The sequence below is a fragment of the Macaca fascicularis genome, chromosome 13 (genome assembly GCF_037993035.2).
Source record: "Macaca fascicularis isolate 582-1 chromosome 13, T2T-MFA8v1.1".
NCBI classification, from domain to species: Eukaryota; Metazoa; Chordata; class Mammalia; order Primates; family Cercopithecidae; genus Macaca; species Macaca fascicularis.
Genome location: NC_088387.1, coordinates 101,934,094 through 101,949,273, shown reverse-complemented (window position 1 = coordinate 101,949,273; position 15,180 = coordinate 101,934,094). Strand labels below are relative to the sequence as shown.

Sequence of the window (15,180 nt, the reverse complement as noted above, 5' to 3'; positions counted from 1 at the left end):
GAGTAAGACATTATATGACTCATAATGTAATGTAATATGAAACAGTACCACCACATATGAAGAACTGCCTCCAAAAAACACTAAGCTTCAATCTAATATTATAATAAAACTACTGATCCAAATACATATTTATGACATAAAATTTTGAAAGGGGGGAAGCAGATTACATACACTGTGGTATAGGACTAAATGTCAAAAAAAACTGTGTAAGCCTTGTTTGAATCCTGCTTCTCACAAACCAGCTATAAAGACTTTTTTTGAGAAAAGTTAGAGAAACTCAAATATAGAATGAGTATTAGATAACAGTAAGGAATTCTATTAGTTACGATACTAGCAAGAGGATTGGGTTTGGTTTTTGTAAGTCCTCATCAGTGAGAGCATTTATGCTTGAAACGGCATATTGCTTGGGATTTACTTTGAAATACTCCTTCAAAAAGTAAAATATGGGTATAAATAAGATTTCACACAATGTTGCATACGGATGGTAGCTATCAAGGGTTCACAATACTTACTATTCTCTCTATGTGTTTGAAAGCTTCCATAATAAAAATGCTAGGTGGTTAGAAAAAAATAAAGTTTAATAAAATACATACAGTTGTCTGACAGAAAGCCACATAAGGCAGGTATGGTATCTAAGCTGGGCCTTGAAGGTCAGTTACACAATTTGGACAAAAATTGTTTTAAAACATTTATAAACTGCAATTTTATAAAGGGGGTTACTCTTTATTCACTTAGGGTCCAAGCCTTCATATAAACTTAATTTCACTTATTACTTCCTCAACCGTACTTTTGACTAGTGTATGAAAATGTTTCCTAAAAACTTATTTCCAAATGGGTACAAATTTTAGAGACTAATTTTTAATCAGACAACCTTCCCCCAAAGAGAATAACAACAGAAATTTTATTGAGCGCCCCATTTTATGCCACAAATTGTACCAGGCACATTATATATAATTCTCACTACAATCCAGCAAAGTAGATACTGTATCATTACTTTGCCAATTTCCCTACCCTAATATACAAAGCTACTAAAATGGTAGAGAACATAATACTACCAAAACTCCAAAGCCCATGCTCTTTCCCATACCAACCAAGCATAAGCCATCACTCAAGCTAATGCCAATTACACTACTCTCCAAAAGCCGTGGTGGCTCATGCCTGTAATCCCAGCACTTTAGGAGGCTGAGGCAGGTGGATCACCTGAGCTCAGAAATTCAACACCAGCCTGGCCAACATGGTAAAATCCTGTCTCTATTAAAAATACAAAAATCAGCCGGGTGGGGTGGTGTGTGCCTGTAATCTCAGCTACTTGAGAGGCTGAGGCAAGAGAATCGCCTGAATCCCGGAGGCGAAGGTTGCAGTGAGCCAAGATTGCGCCACTGCACTCCAGCCTGGGTGACAGAGCAAGATTCCGTTTCAAAAACAAAACAAAACAAAACAAAAACACCTGGACAACTCTTTACCATTTATCCCTTCATGTGCAAATCCCACAAATCCCTCAAAGTCTGGCTCAAATGCAGCTTTCCCTAAAACTGACCCCATACAATCTTTCTCTTAATTCACACGGAATTTAACTGGTATGTTGACGTATTACTAATATATCTTGCCCATTAAATTTTAAAACTTCTCTAAATCATAACTAGGAAAGAAAAAAATTCCACACAATCTCATCAACTGTTCTGGTTATGCCAGTGTTCCATGAAATGTTCCTAGTTATGAGGGAGGTCAAAAGGAATACTAAGAATATAGTAATAGGGAAGGGAAATGATACAATACAAATATTCCAGGTTATTACATGAAAAGGGAACGTGAAAACCAATCTCTGCTCCTATCATCCTAGTTTTGTAAAAACAGGATGCAAGCATATATGCGCCGAGTCACACGTAACCATGAATAATGGTCACACCTAGAAAAAGGATATGCATTATTTTTACATTACATTTGATAGTTCTTAACTCCTAGAATGTTTTCCACACACTAGTTATAACTTTAGAAATACTTAAAATACATACATGATAAAATCACAGCACATTTATATAGTTCTTATAGTCATGTTAACTTGGAAATCAATGGCTTTATATATGGTAGCACCCAAATATTTAATAAATTAATAATATGCCACATCTAAGCACTAAAAAATAAGTCATTTCTATAGCTTATTTCAAAAAAAAAAGTTTACTACAATGTATGAGCAAGACTAGATTTTTCCTAAATACACTTACATACAGGATATGTATCATGACTTGCAAATAAATTACAGTAGTTATGTAATTCTGCATGCAAGGTGGTACATGTCTGTAATCTCAGCTACTTGGGACACTGAGATAGGAAGTGGGACACTTGAGACCAGGAGGTGGAAAATGACCAGGGTTAACTCATCTCAAAAAAAAAAAAAAGAAAGAAAAAAAAGTACAATAAAATATCTAAACTAAGCATCACTTAAAAGAAAAATATTTTCAATTTTCATTTCAGTCTTGTTTGAAAGCTTCCAACCATTTTAGAATATAAAAGAATTTACGTGTACACTCAATACCTACTACAGTAAATATCATTAGCCTTACTTTTATGACACCAGGTTTTTAAAAAGCAAAGCCCAGTTTGTAGACATAAATATTCTCTCACCATCTAATTTAAAAGAAAAAAGAAAAGCAGACCGGATGTGGTGGCTCATGCCTGTAAGCCCAGCACTTTGGGAGGTCAAGGCGGGTGGACTACCTGAGGTCAGGAGTTCAAGACCAGCCTAGCAGACATGGTGAAACCCTGTCTAGTAAAAATATAAAAATTAGCCAATTTTGGGGGCACACACCTGTAATCCCAGCCTCTTGGGAGGCTGAAGCAGGAGAATCACTTGAACCTGAAAGGCGGAGGTTACAGTGAGTCGAGATCATGTCACTGTACTCCAGCCTGGGCGACAAGTGAAACTCTATCTCAAAAAATAATAAATAAAAGAAAAACACAGGATAAGTATTTACAAATGTCATTTCATCTAGGTTAGTTCTATCCTACTCTTGATAAATTCCTCAATGTAAAAAAATTAAAAAAAATAAAAATAAAAACAAGGCCAATTAAATCATACATTTAATTTATAGTCAATATATTTGACAGTATGCTGTGATAAACATGATTTATGTATTTCTAGCTTTCAAAGTATTTTAGTACTGTCCTTTGCTTTGTAATGTATTCTTTAACAGGTTAGGGAAGGAAGAAGTGGTTAAAAAAAGTCATTACTCCTATCATCCAAAAATATTGTTGATATGAATTCAGAAAATACCAATGGAGGTGAAAATATGCCAGTTCTATAGAATGCTGCATTTCACTCCAACAGCAATGTAAGATAGGATTAATCACAAAAGAAAGCTAACTCTTTGGTGCCAAAGTTTAACTACCTGGGTAAAATACACAACGCTAAGATGCGGAATGGATCAGAGTTCCATCTTTCTCAGTACATATATGGTGAGGACCTGATAACCGACTCCCAGAAGACTAAATGCACTAACAGATGTAGTCTGGAAACTCTTCATGTACCCCTCAGGGATAGGAGCACCCCAATTTTGAGATCACTAGTTCTCAAACACTTACAACACACATCAGAGTCCAGGTAGGAGGATTTTATAAACTACAGTTGCTCAGGTTCCACCTGCCAAAGGCTGGCTTGAATTAGTCTGGGCGGCAAGACAGGCAGAATTTTATTAGTATTTTTTAAGCTCTCCAGGTGATGCTTCCCCTGTGCAGATAGGGTTGAAACACTCATACATCACCATATGGCTAAGGAATGTATCCACAAACACCCTAGACGTTTCCCAACTAAAAAATTTTGTTGGTATCAATCATCATGGTATAACAGAAATCAGAATCAAAAGACCTAGCATACAGTTCCAGGTTGGCCACTGACTAGCTAAATGAACTTGATCTCATTTGTCCGTTTGCAAATGGAAACAACAATGCCTCCCTCTTAGGGCTGTTGCAAAGATTGAGGTAACACATGAAACTGAAATGCAAGTGCTTTCTAGAGAATTAATGACACATCAAACTGAACTTTTTGTTTAAAAACCAATATAAAATTCTCTGGACTGGGCACAGTGGCTCATGCCTGTAATCCCAACACTTCGGTTGGCCAAGGCAGGAGGACTGCTTGAGTCCAGGAGACCAGCCTAGGCAACACAGTGGGGGCCATAGCTCTTACCTGCACACCACCCACTCCCCATCCCCGCAAAAAAAGAAAATATTTTGACCCAGAAGTTTCTCTTTTGGAAATTTACCTTAAACAAACAGCACCAACACAAATGAATTAACTATATAAAGATACTTACTGCAGCACCACTTATATGGTAGTACAAAATTTAAAAAATAAGCTAAACTCAACAGAAAAAAGTTAAAACAATGAGCCATTACAAAAATTACAAGTAATTAAAGTTATATGTAAAATGTCCATGATATTAAGTAAAAATACCAAGTTGCCTAATGTGTATCATATGATCCCATTTTTGTTTAAAGAAGGAGCGGGGCAATGTATGACTATATATGTTTGTGGGAAGTATGAAAAAATAAACACCTCACTCAACTTTGGTAAAGGAGAAGGTACTGTTGGCTTTATCTTTGTATTTTTCCATGTTGCTAAGACTTACTAAAGTTAGCAAAATAAATTTCTTAATGTCCTATATAAATACAGCTTAACTGCATTACAGTTTGGAAACTATCAAAGTACAAAAGTTATTGTGTTACTTTTTGTTCCTATTAGTATTAGGCTGAGAGTCCAACAAATGAAGACTTGTTTCACATGGCTCTTAGTAATTTACAATTGTTACATGCTATCAATTAGAATTAATACCTCACCAAGGAAAAACAACTTAAGAGACGTTAACTAGAGGCCTGGTACGGTTGTTCAAGCCTGTAATCCCAGCACTTTGCGAGGCCAAGACGGGTGGATCACTTGAGGTCATGACTTTGAGACCAGCCTGGCCAACATGGTGAAAGGCCGTCTCTACTAAAATACAAAAATTAGCTAGGTGTGGTGGCAGGCACCTGCGATCCCAGCTACTAGGGAGGCTGAGGCAGGAGCATCGCTTAAACCCAGGAGGTGGTGGTTGTAGTGAGCGGAGATTGTGCCACTAAACTCCAGCCTGGGCAACAGGGCAAGACTCCGTCTCAAAACAAAACAAAAACAAGAAAAGAAAAAGAAATGTTAACTAAATTGTAACAGAACTAAAGGAAGAAATCTGAATGCATGGTCTGAGACAACGGGAGAAAAATAACAATTTTAAGAAGCAGACTTTAATGCAGTTTCTTTAGAATTTTCCTAAGTATGCTCCTTATTCACTAACTCAGTGTTTTCAGAAATAAGTGGTCCCTTGTCCGATACATTTCAGGTATGCTGCTCAGTAGCACCCACCTCCTCTTTTGCAAGCTCTGAGTACATGTTCAATCTTTCCTTCCTTCTGTTACTGGCTCCAAGAAATTCTACAATTAAAACTTTAACCTTAACCCAGTATTACCATAACTTTTCTATAAATGTTAACACAAATACATTTTATGTAGTGTTTCTAGTCATTTCCAAGACAACTTAAAGAAAAATGAATGTGAGGTATGAAACATATTCAATTTTCTCATAAGACTGGGTAGAACAGAGATTTAATTTTTGTCTAGGAAAACCCTAACTTATGGTTAAAAGCTTTAAAATATATTTAGTTTGTTATGACTTATGAATGGTCTAAGAAATATATATGAATTGGATAAATCTTTGAAGTAAAAAGGAATCATTTAGGTGATTAGTATGCATTCTGGTTTTTAAAGTTCCTCAAGTAATCAAGAAAAGCTTTGAACTGGTTAACTTTAAAGTGAGATGAAATGACCAAGCCAATTTCCTAAAGATGCTTAAGTTTTAAAAAGGCAAGTAGTTACATCAAAAACACCACCAAACATCTAGGCAGAAATGTATGAAGAGAAACCAAATCTGTGTTAGTTTCAAGGATTAAGTATTAAATCATATATATATTTACAGACAGGGTCTTACTCCGTCACCCAGGCTAGAGTGCAGTGGTGCCATCACAGCCTCCAAACCTGGGCTCAAGCAATCCTCCTGCCTCAACCTCTAGGGTTACAGTAGTGCCACACTATGCCCAGCTAAATTATATATTTTTAAAAGGGTCTATGTTTAAAAAAAAAATCTTCAGTATAATTTAAATAAAACTTACTTCATTCACTTAAGCAAATGTTTGGAAGACGGCAGACTACCTTAAAGGAAATACACAAAATAACAAACAAAAAAATTAGCTGGGCGTATTGGTACATGCCTGTGGTCCCAGCTACTCAAGAGACTGAGGTGGGAGGATCACTAGAGCCAGGGAGGTCAAGGCTGCAGTGAGTCATGTTCACACCACTGCACTCCAGCCTGGGTGACAGAGACCTTGCCTTAAAAAAAAAAAAAAAAGAAAAAGAAAGTTTCTAAATAAAAATAACTAAATAATTTATTAAATAAAATAGCAAATAAACTAGTAAGTTTAATGCTAACTAGTTGTGCTAGTAATTGTACAAACAGTGGGTACGTACAATTCTCATTATCCAGAGAAAGAAGTTATACCAACCCCTTGGATGCAACCTTATTCTTAACACTAAGCTTTAAAAGAAATTTCTGTTGGGCATGGTGGCTTGGACCTATAATCCTAGCATTTTAGGAGGCCAAGGCAGGAGGATTGTTTGAGTCCAGGAATTCAAGACCACCTGGGGCAACAAATTCGAGACTAGCCAAGGCAACACTGCGAGATCTTGTATCTACAAATAATACAAAAATAACTAGTTGGGTATGATGTTGTGCGCCTATAGTCCCAGCTCCTCAGGAGGCTGAAGTGAGAGAACCGCCTGAGACTGGGCAGTTGAGGCTGCAGTGAGCAGTGACTTCGCCACTGTACTCCAGCCTGGGCAACAGAGTGAGACACCCGCCCTTACCCCAGTCTCAAAGCAAAAAAAAGCAATTTCTTAAGTGGAGCATTATTGAGGCAATAGAGTTGTAACAGAAAATATCTTCAACATTCCCATTAACAGATACAAGGTTTCATAGTCTTGTTTTTTTATTTTACTTTATTTTGTTTTTTTGAGACAGGGTCTCACTCTGTTGCCCACACTGGAGTGCAGTGGCTCAATCTTGGCTCACTGCAATCTCTGCCTCTTGGGATCAAGAGATCCTCGTGCCTCAGCCTCCCAAGTAGCTGGGACTACAGACTGGAGCCACCATGCCCAGCTAATTTTTGCGTTTCTTGTAGAGATGGGGTTTCATCACATTGCCCAGGCTGGTCTCAAACTCCTGAGCTCAAGCAATATACCTGCCACCGCCTCCCAGTGTTAGGTGCCCAGCCTCATAGTCTTTCTTATAGTCAGTTCCTCAAGGAAAAGTCAAATACCTAACTCCTAATATAATCCAGGAAAACTACACAGTAATTCTCTAAGGCTTTCCAAGGACAGCATGATTGTCTAAATCATCCTAAATTACAATCCTGGACTGTCCATATTAGATAAAGGACTTCAATCTGGTGGGTTTCTACCTATCTCTCCTTTGTCATCCTCCTCCCTATAACTGCACCTTAAGCTCTTCCATTCCCCCCATCAGGATTACTACAGCTATTAATCCCTCTGGCCGAATGCCACTTCACCCATCTCGGGACTAAATTTACTTCTATAATATTTTAAGATTCCGCTTTACCTCCTATGGAAAGTTTTTCCTGTTTCTTCAGTCTCTACCTACATGTGTCCACAGCACTTTTTTTTGGGGGGGGAAGGGGGGAGACAGGGCCTCTGTCGCCCAGCCTGGAATGCAGTGGCACGATCACAGCTCCCTGCAGCCTCAATCTCCTGGATTCAAGTGACCCTCCCACCTCAGCCTCCCAAATAGCTTGGACTATAAGTGTGTGCCACCGTGCCGGACTAATTTTTAAATTTTTTGTAGAGACAAGGTCTCCCTATGCTGGCCAGGCTGTTCTTGAATTCCTGGACTCAAGTGATCGATCGTCCCGCCTCAGTTTCTCAAAGTGTTGAGATTACAGGCATGGACCACTGTGCCCACACCACAGCACTTTTATAATACCACCTCTGTGGCAGGCTAGCATGCTACACTGTAATCACAATTTTAATCCTCTTTCTCTCTACTTTCCTATAAAGGCCTTAAAAACAAGGACCACATATCACCATTATCACCAACACCTAAGGACAGTGTGTGGCACATGATATGTCTGCAACTCTCAAAAAAAAAAATGTGTGGGGCAGGGCACAGTAGCTCACGCCTGCAATCCCAGCACTTTGGGAGAACAAGGTGGGTGGATCACTTGAGGTCAGGAGTTCAAGACCAGCCTGGTCAACATAGTGAAACCCTGTCTCTGTTAAAAACACAAAAATCAGCCAGGTGTGATGGTGGGCTCCTGTAATCCCAGCTTCTTGGTAGGCCGAGGCAGCAGAATTGGTTGAACCTGGGTGGCTGAGGTTGCAGTGAGCAGAGATCACGCCTTTGCACTCCAGTCTGGGCGAGAGCGAAACTCTGCCTCAAAAAAAAAAAAATTGTGCAGGTTTCTGGTAGTCTAGCTTGATGAAAAGACAACATTTTAATATTCAGACTACAAATGGACTGAATATCCATACTCCATGAATATTTTCTCAGCCACGATTCTGAAAGAACTGGCAAACAATTTACCTTTAGCAAGAGCCTAGAGCACTCCTACTTTTGCTAGTGTAGGATGCACATAATTTAGATACTAAAACGAGGGCACCTAAGACTCTTCTTTGGATAAAAATAAATTACACTTCCATGGAAAGGTGGTCCAAGAAAACACCTATAGGCAAAATCTGGAGCCATTATCCTCTCACCTTCAAAACATAATTATGTTCACGTTGAATTGGTTTTAAAGATTCAAGTTTTATCACAGATAACTGAATGTTTTTGCATGTAATTACGCTAAAAGTACTGATAAGCTACTATGGAGATGTTTTTAATAAATTAAAAATGATGTGGTCATCAAAATGGAAGATACAAGCAGTTCCCATCTGTATACATTTTTGGTATTTATAAAATCATACAATACAATCCACATTTTTTTCTTCCTACAGTTTGCTTCATTTGACTGCCTAATAAAGACCTATACTTAGGGGCACTCTGCCTCTAACACTCATTTGCCTTCTTTAATGTCTGAATGCATAAGACCAATTGCATCTTTCTCTCACTGATCTTAACTGTTTCAGAAACTGCCTAAAGTCAGGGATCACCACTCTGAGATCCAGAACTTGTTACTCTTGTCATAAGATGGCTACTACAATAAAATAGATCAAAGAGCTATCCTCAAACCAGGTTCCCTCCATTAATGTATTTTTCCCCAGAACTAAAAAAAAATGTAAATAATCCTTCCCTACTGCCCTGCCATGACCACACTGTATGTGTGTTGGCAGTCAGCTGCAGGTTCCATTTCCCCAGGCAGTATTGACTAGGTGGTTTTGAGTACAGTTTCACAGCCAATTGCACCAGGTCCCTTCCAGGAAACATTTTAGGGTGCTACTGTGGTCCCAACATATTTTGCTCCAAATAGGTGATGACTACTTTTTTGTTTCCTGTCCCATTTGCAGTCAATCAAACCATCTAACAATTCAATTACCTCCCTTCTCCTTTTACACTTCATGCTACTTCTTTTTTTGCACTTGCCAGCTACAGAGATAGGCATACAAGGTGTGTACATTTGGATATTTCCCAGTACTCTATTCTAAAATCTTTTATTCCTCCACAAGAGAATGGTGAGAGAGTAAGAAGTGAAAATCTACAATACGCAACCTGAAAATGGATGGGATTCAGTAGCTAAACTTGCAGAATAGAGCTTATTAATGAAACTATGCTTTTGCCAACATGCTTAAATAAACAATCTTTTTAAAAATTCTTTAAAGCACTTAAGAATATAAAAAGGAACCAAGCAAAGGTCAAACAAAACTTTTAATGCTTGTGTTTAACTAGGCATGCCTTCATTTTTCATTTAAAAAGATAAATCTCTTTATATTTGTTATTTGAAGAAAGTCACTAAGGAAAAAAAAAAACACTTAACATGTCTCTAAACATAATGCTACATGAAATTCCAAAAGCATTTATCATGCACCTACCTAATAATTCTATACAGCATTTCACTCACTGGAAAAGCTTGAAAACAGAAAACTTTTTCAACTACAAAAGCAATTAAGTTTTAAATAAAAACTGTCTGCTGTCTATATTGCCAAATATAAAAATCACTATTAAAATATTAGCTCCTAAATGATAGGGTTTGAGGAAACCTTTTTCCACACCAGAATTCAGAACTGACTGAAAGACACAGTAGCTGGACTTGTGCTAATCCAAAGATTTCCTTTACTACCGATAAAGTCACAGTGGAGGCATAATTTAGACCTAGGCCAAGAGGGCGTCCTAACACCACACTCCATAATTATTTTAACCCAGTCACAAGTAGCACTGGACAACTACCGTCCTCTGGAAATGAGGAGTCTAACTTTGGTATTCTCATGAAAAAGCAGGGCAAATTAAGTGCTTTCTGCAGGGAGAAGACGAGAGAGAGAGAGAGAGAGAGAGAGAGAGAGAGAGAGAGAGAGAGAGAGAGAGAGAGAGAGAAGGGGCTCAGCCATATTTCATCAGCCTTCCCTCTTAAAAACTCATCAAAGCGAAGTGAGAAGGTAGGAGAAGGTAGGACAAAAGCAACAAGTTAGACTATTTTAATGCATTTCCTAAAAACAGCAAGGGTCTGGCACTGCGGCTCATGCTTATAATCCCAACATTTTGGGAGGCCAAGGCGGGAGAACTGCTTGAGCCCAGGAGTTTGAGACCAGTCTGGGCAACATAGCAAGTCTCGCCTATATTTAAAAAAAAAAAAAAAAAAAAAAAAAAATTAAAGAAGAAAAGCAAGAAATATACTTAATACGCCACAAACCAATTTACCTGGTATAAGTATAATTTTTATCTTAATCACACCTGTTAGTAAAATGGTCTCAAGCTGTGACTGCAGCCATGCAGACAAAGCCATGTGAGAATCAAATATTTGGATATTTTAAGTACCTGCAAATTTTAAGAATATGAAAAAATACAAAGTATTTCCATATCCTGGAAACCCAACAAAGTATTTAAGTTAGGAAGTATGTAGAACTTGAGTTTAGGAGACAGGAACCCACCTCCACTTAAAATTATGCAGTTCATGTTAGGGTCTATAAAAAGGAGACAGCTTGGTTACTGAAAAAAATGGGCTGTCGATTTCACACCTGGCCTGAATCTCTGGTCATAATTACTTTTGTTAACTAAGATAAGTACAAACTCAGGAAGGCAAATTATCTTTCAACACCAGAAAGGTTTATAAACAAGCCCGAACACCAGAAAGGTTTATAAACAAGCCCGGTGCGGTGGCTCACGCCTGTAATCCCAGCACTCTGGGAGGCCGAGGCGGGAGGGATCGCTTGAGCTCGGGAGTTGAGCCTAGGCAACATAGGAGACGAGCCTAGGCAACATAGTGAGACCCTGTCTACAAAAATGCAAAAATTAGCCGGGCGTGGTGGCATGCGCCTGTAGCCCCAGCTACAGTTACTCGGAAGGCTTAGGTGGAAGAACAGTTGCAGCCCGGGACGCGGTGGCTGCAGTGGGCCGAGATCTCACCACCTGCACTCCAGCCTGGGCGACAGAGAAAGACCCTGTCTCAAAAAAGAAAAAAAGATTCATAAACAAGTATGGAATGCTTAAGAGAAACAAAATCCAAGTATTATGTGGTAATTCATATACAGTATTTGTAATGCCTGAGAATTGAGTCTAAAGTGACAGCTTTGTAAGAACAAATTAAATGTCAGTAATTTAGGCTCTTTTTAGAAGTTGAAATCTTGCTAAATACTGGAACACCTAAGAGAACTTTGGACTCAAATTAAGGAAAGCATGTGTTAAACACAGCTTAAATTGTTGGAATATGCTTAAGATTGTTACTGGCAATTATAACTCAAAATAGCTAGACCTGTAAACAGAATAAAAAACTGGACCTAAATCCTCAAGAACCAGGTTTCTGAAATATAATTTTATTTTAAAAATTATCGCAAACATTTTCTGCATACAAAAACTGCCCTCATGGACACCAAGAAAATTCTACACAATGCAATTTCACCAAAAATCGGAATTTTAAAGAAATTCTTGCAGCACGGAAAATGCCATCATTTACTCATGATGATTGAGCAAATGAAGTAATTCATTGTTAAAAGGAGGCTAAGAATAGAAACAAATCGAAAATATTCATTTTTGTTATTTTTTTCTTTACAGGATTCCTTAAGTCATCTTCCAATACTCCAGGTCACATGGCGAAGAGTCACCTATTAAACACGAAATCTAACCATTAAACAAGCTTTAAAAATCCTTCGGTAACTCCCTTTATTAAAACTGTTTTCTTGACATACAATACCTTTACAGGTATTACATTTCTCTTCAGCGTGTACAAACATTTTTCTCATGTTTTCCTTTACCAAACATCTGCCCCCAGTTTTCTCAACAAGTAAAAATCTCGAAGTACTAAGTCCTAACATGATGCTTTCAAAAGTTTACGTATGTTAGAATAAAAAGCCGTAAGTAGGTTTTCTCTAGCTGTGTTCTCAGAAACAACACTTTTACACGTGTTTGGGCACAAAACTTTAAACATCTTCCCCAAAATCTGACCCAATTCAGATACAAAACTACTGCTCAAATAGCAGAAGCCGCTAATCTTGTCTTTGGTTACAAGTTACATATTTTTTTATCGAAATCCGTTCCTATAGTAAAACATCACCTAAACAAGGCGAATCCAAGTCACTGCTTCATACCTACATCTGTCCATGGCAAGCTTTTCCCGGACACACTCGGGCCTTTGAAAATGCCCACACTTGTTTTCATAAACCCACTCCTTCCTCTTCACCCACTTGCAATCCGCATGCTTCTCTGGGGCCACCCGGCCTCTCCCCCACTTTCCGAAACCCAGGGCCGACAGCTCAGTCTCTAACCTCCAGTCCGCCGAATCTGGGGGAGAACGGGGTCGGCGCCCCAGGCCCCCCAGGCGGCGGCCCAGCGGAGGGAAGGAAGCGGGAAAGCGGTCGGACGGGAGCCCCCTCCGCCGCGCGCGCACACCCCCTTCCGGCACCCCTCCCCCTGCATTGTGCGAGCGGGCCACAGGCCGCACCGGCCCGGGCACTCAGCAGGCCCCGTCCGCCCTCCCGCTGGTGATCGGCTCCCGCCGACGCCGCCGCACAAAGCCCAGGGAGCCACCCCGGCAGCGCCACAGGACCGGAGAAAGAGCGAGCGCGGACTGACTTACAGGGCTGCTGCGGCCGCGCTGCCTCAGCCGGGGACACCGACCGTTGGGCACACGGCGGCGTCGCTCTTGGCGGTCCTCCCCCTCCTCTGCCTTCGGTGGCGGCAATGTCTTCTTTCTCCACCTACCACCCTCCCCCCCCACCCCACCTCCTCCTTCTCCTCCCCCTCCTCCTACGAACCACCGAAGTACCGAGGGTGAGACACAGAGACTCACAACAACATGGCTGCCACCGCCGCCTCCCCTCCCCTCCCCCCCGCCCACCGGGCGCGCGCAATGCATCCCGGGAGAAAGGGGAGGGGGAGCTCTCACCGAGGCGCGGCTCCTTTCAATGCCTTGCGTCCCAGCTCCCGCGCTACTGCCGCGCGGGCCGGGGGCGCCCTGCGCGTGCGCACGTTCTCCGTGCTCTCACGTGTTCGGCCGCCTCTCCGGCGTGCCCTCCCCCGCCCTCACCTTGCGGGCTCGCGTTTCCCTCCTGGGCTCTGCCGCGGCGCCGGGAGCGCGCGCCGGGCTGGGACAGCGCAGGCGTGCTGTTGCCAAACGCTGTGTTGGACTGTCTTACCGCGTGGGGCCTCGACTTCTGAATCTTCTCACTCTCGGCTTCCTACCCGGTTGCTCATTGTTTTCCCCCAACTGGGTGTGCAGGTGTCTGCGCCCGCGCCGCCCACCTTGGGGTACTCCTGGCATTTCGCTTCCGGAGTGCTGGCGCCCGCAAGAGCCGGACGTTAATTCAGGCCTTTAGCTTTCACCCAGTACCTCCGCACGAGACGAGGGAGATGCATTTGGAGGTAGAAGATTGTACCCCGTGAGAGGGCTGTCACTCTTCTCGTCTTGCACCCCAGGCAGGTGGAGCCAGCTCTCAGCAAATTGTCGGCCCCCCAGTGCTTGGTCCCGGTGCACACAAAGGAAACTCATGTCGTTCTCGAGCTGGGCCAGTGATTCTCACTCGTTGGCTGTTTCTTTTTCTCGGGTACCAAGCGCTGTTTCCTTCCCGATTTACAGGCTGGTTGGAAACCCCAAATCTGCCTTGCTGTCCTGGCCCCCCGTGCAAAGCAGTGGTGATTCCAGGATTCTAACCTAACCTGCTCCAGGTCACACAGCTGTAATAGGCACCGTGTCTGATATGTTCTTGATGGTTTGCACAGCTCCTGGCTCTCCTGACATGCTGCAATTCGTAAAGATTCAGGACCTCCCTTATACTTTGCTTAATGTATGTATTCCCTGGGCGACTGTGAGCTCCACGAGGGCAAGGACCTTGTGTTTTGTTTTACACTGTGCCCTCAAGTGCCTGTTGAATACATGGGCTCTTCGGTTTTTAACTATTACTGAAAAATGTCTGACATTGAAATCCATCCCAAGCCCCTACCTTAGAGTCATATTGCAGGCTTCTAGATATTTTCACTTGAATGTTCTTGTCGCCAAGCATGTTAAAAACTGAAGTCACACCCATCCCCTACCCCCCACTCTTGTACTGTCTCTATAGTTGGCAGTGCCACCACCTATTCATTCCCCAAATTACCCCTCTGAGAACCATCCTTGTCTCTTCCTTTTATCCCCCACTCCAAATATAAATAACTTACCAAGCCTCGCAGATTTTTACTTCCCAAGTAATTCTGGAGACAGTCTCTTCCTCTGCCTCCTCACTAATACTAGCCTTGCTTCCCAGGTCTGGATTTCTGTAGCTGGCTCTTAATCAGCTTTCCTGTCTCCAGTCTCACTCCCTCCAATCAGTTCTGCTCACTGCTATCTAAAATGCAAATCCAATTCCTGGCGCTCAGGCCTCTGCTTCAACCATCTCATTGCTCCCCATCACCCACGACAGCATTTCCCTAGTGTGCTGCGTTCAGTATTAATAGATATTCCTTTAAGA

At 41.3% G+C, this 15,180-nt stretch overlaps 1 protein-coding gene across 39 annotated transcripts in view; it reads right to left on the bottom strand.

Annotated features, from left to right (window-relative positions):
* PUM2 (pumilio RNA binding family member 2) overlaps positions 1 to 14,961 on the bottom strand; it is a 106,319-nt gene extending 91,358 nt beyond the window's left edge. For 19 of the 39 annotated variants that reach the window (XM_065527355.2, XM_074012264.1, XM_074012267.1 and 16 more), the window contains exon 1: positions 13,314 to 13,567. The gene's annotated coding sequence lies outside the window, so the exon portion shown is untranslated. Of the gene's footprint in view, positions 1 to 12,825; positions 12,943 to 13,313; positions 13,568 to 13,622; positions 13,702 to 14,890 lie in introns of those variants that run through there. The other 20 variants (XM_065527358.2, XM_074012271.1, XM_065527352.2 and 17 more) reach the window with 4 other exon arrangements.
* Between the last annotated feature and the right edge of the window lie 219 nt (positions 14,962 to 15,180).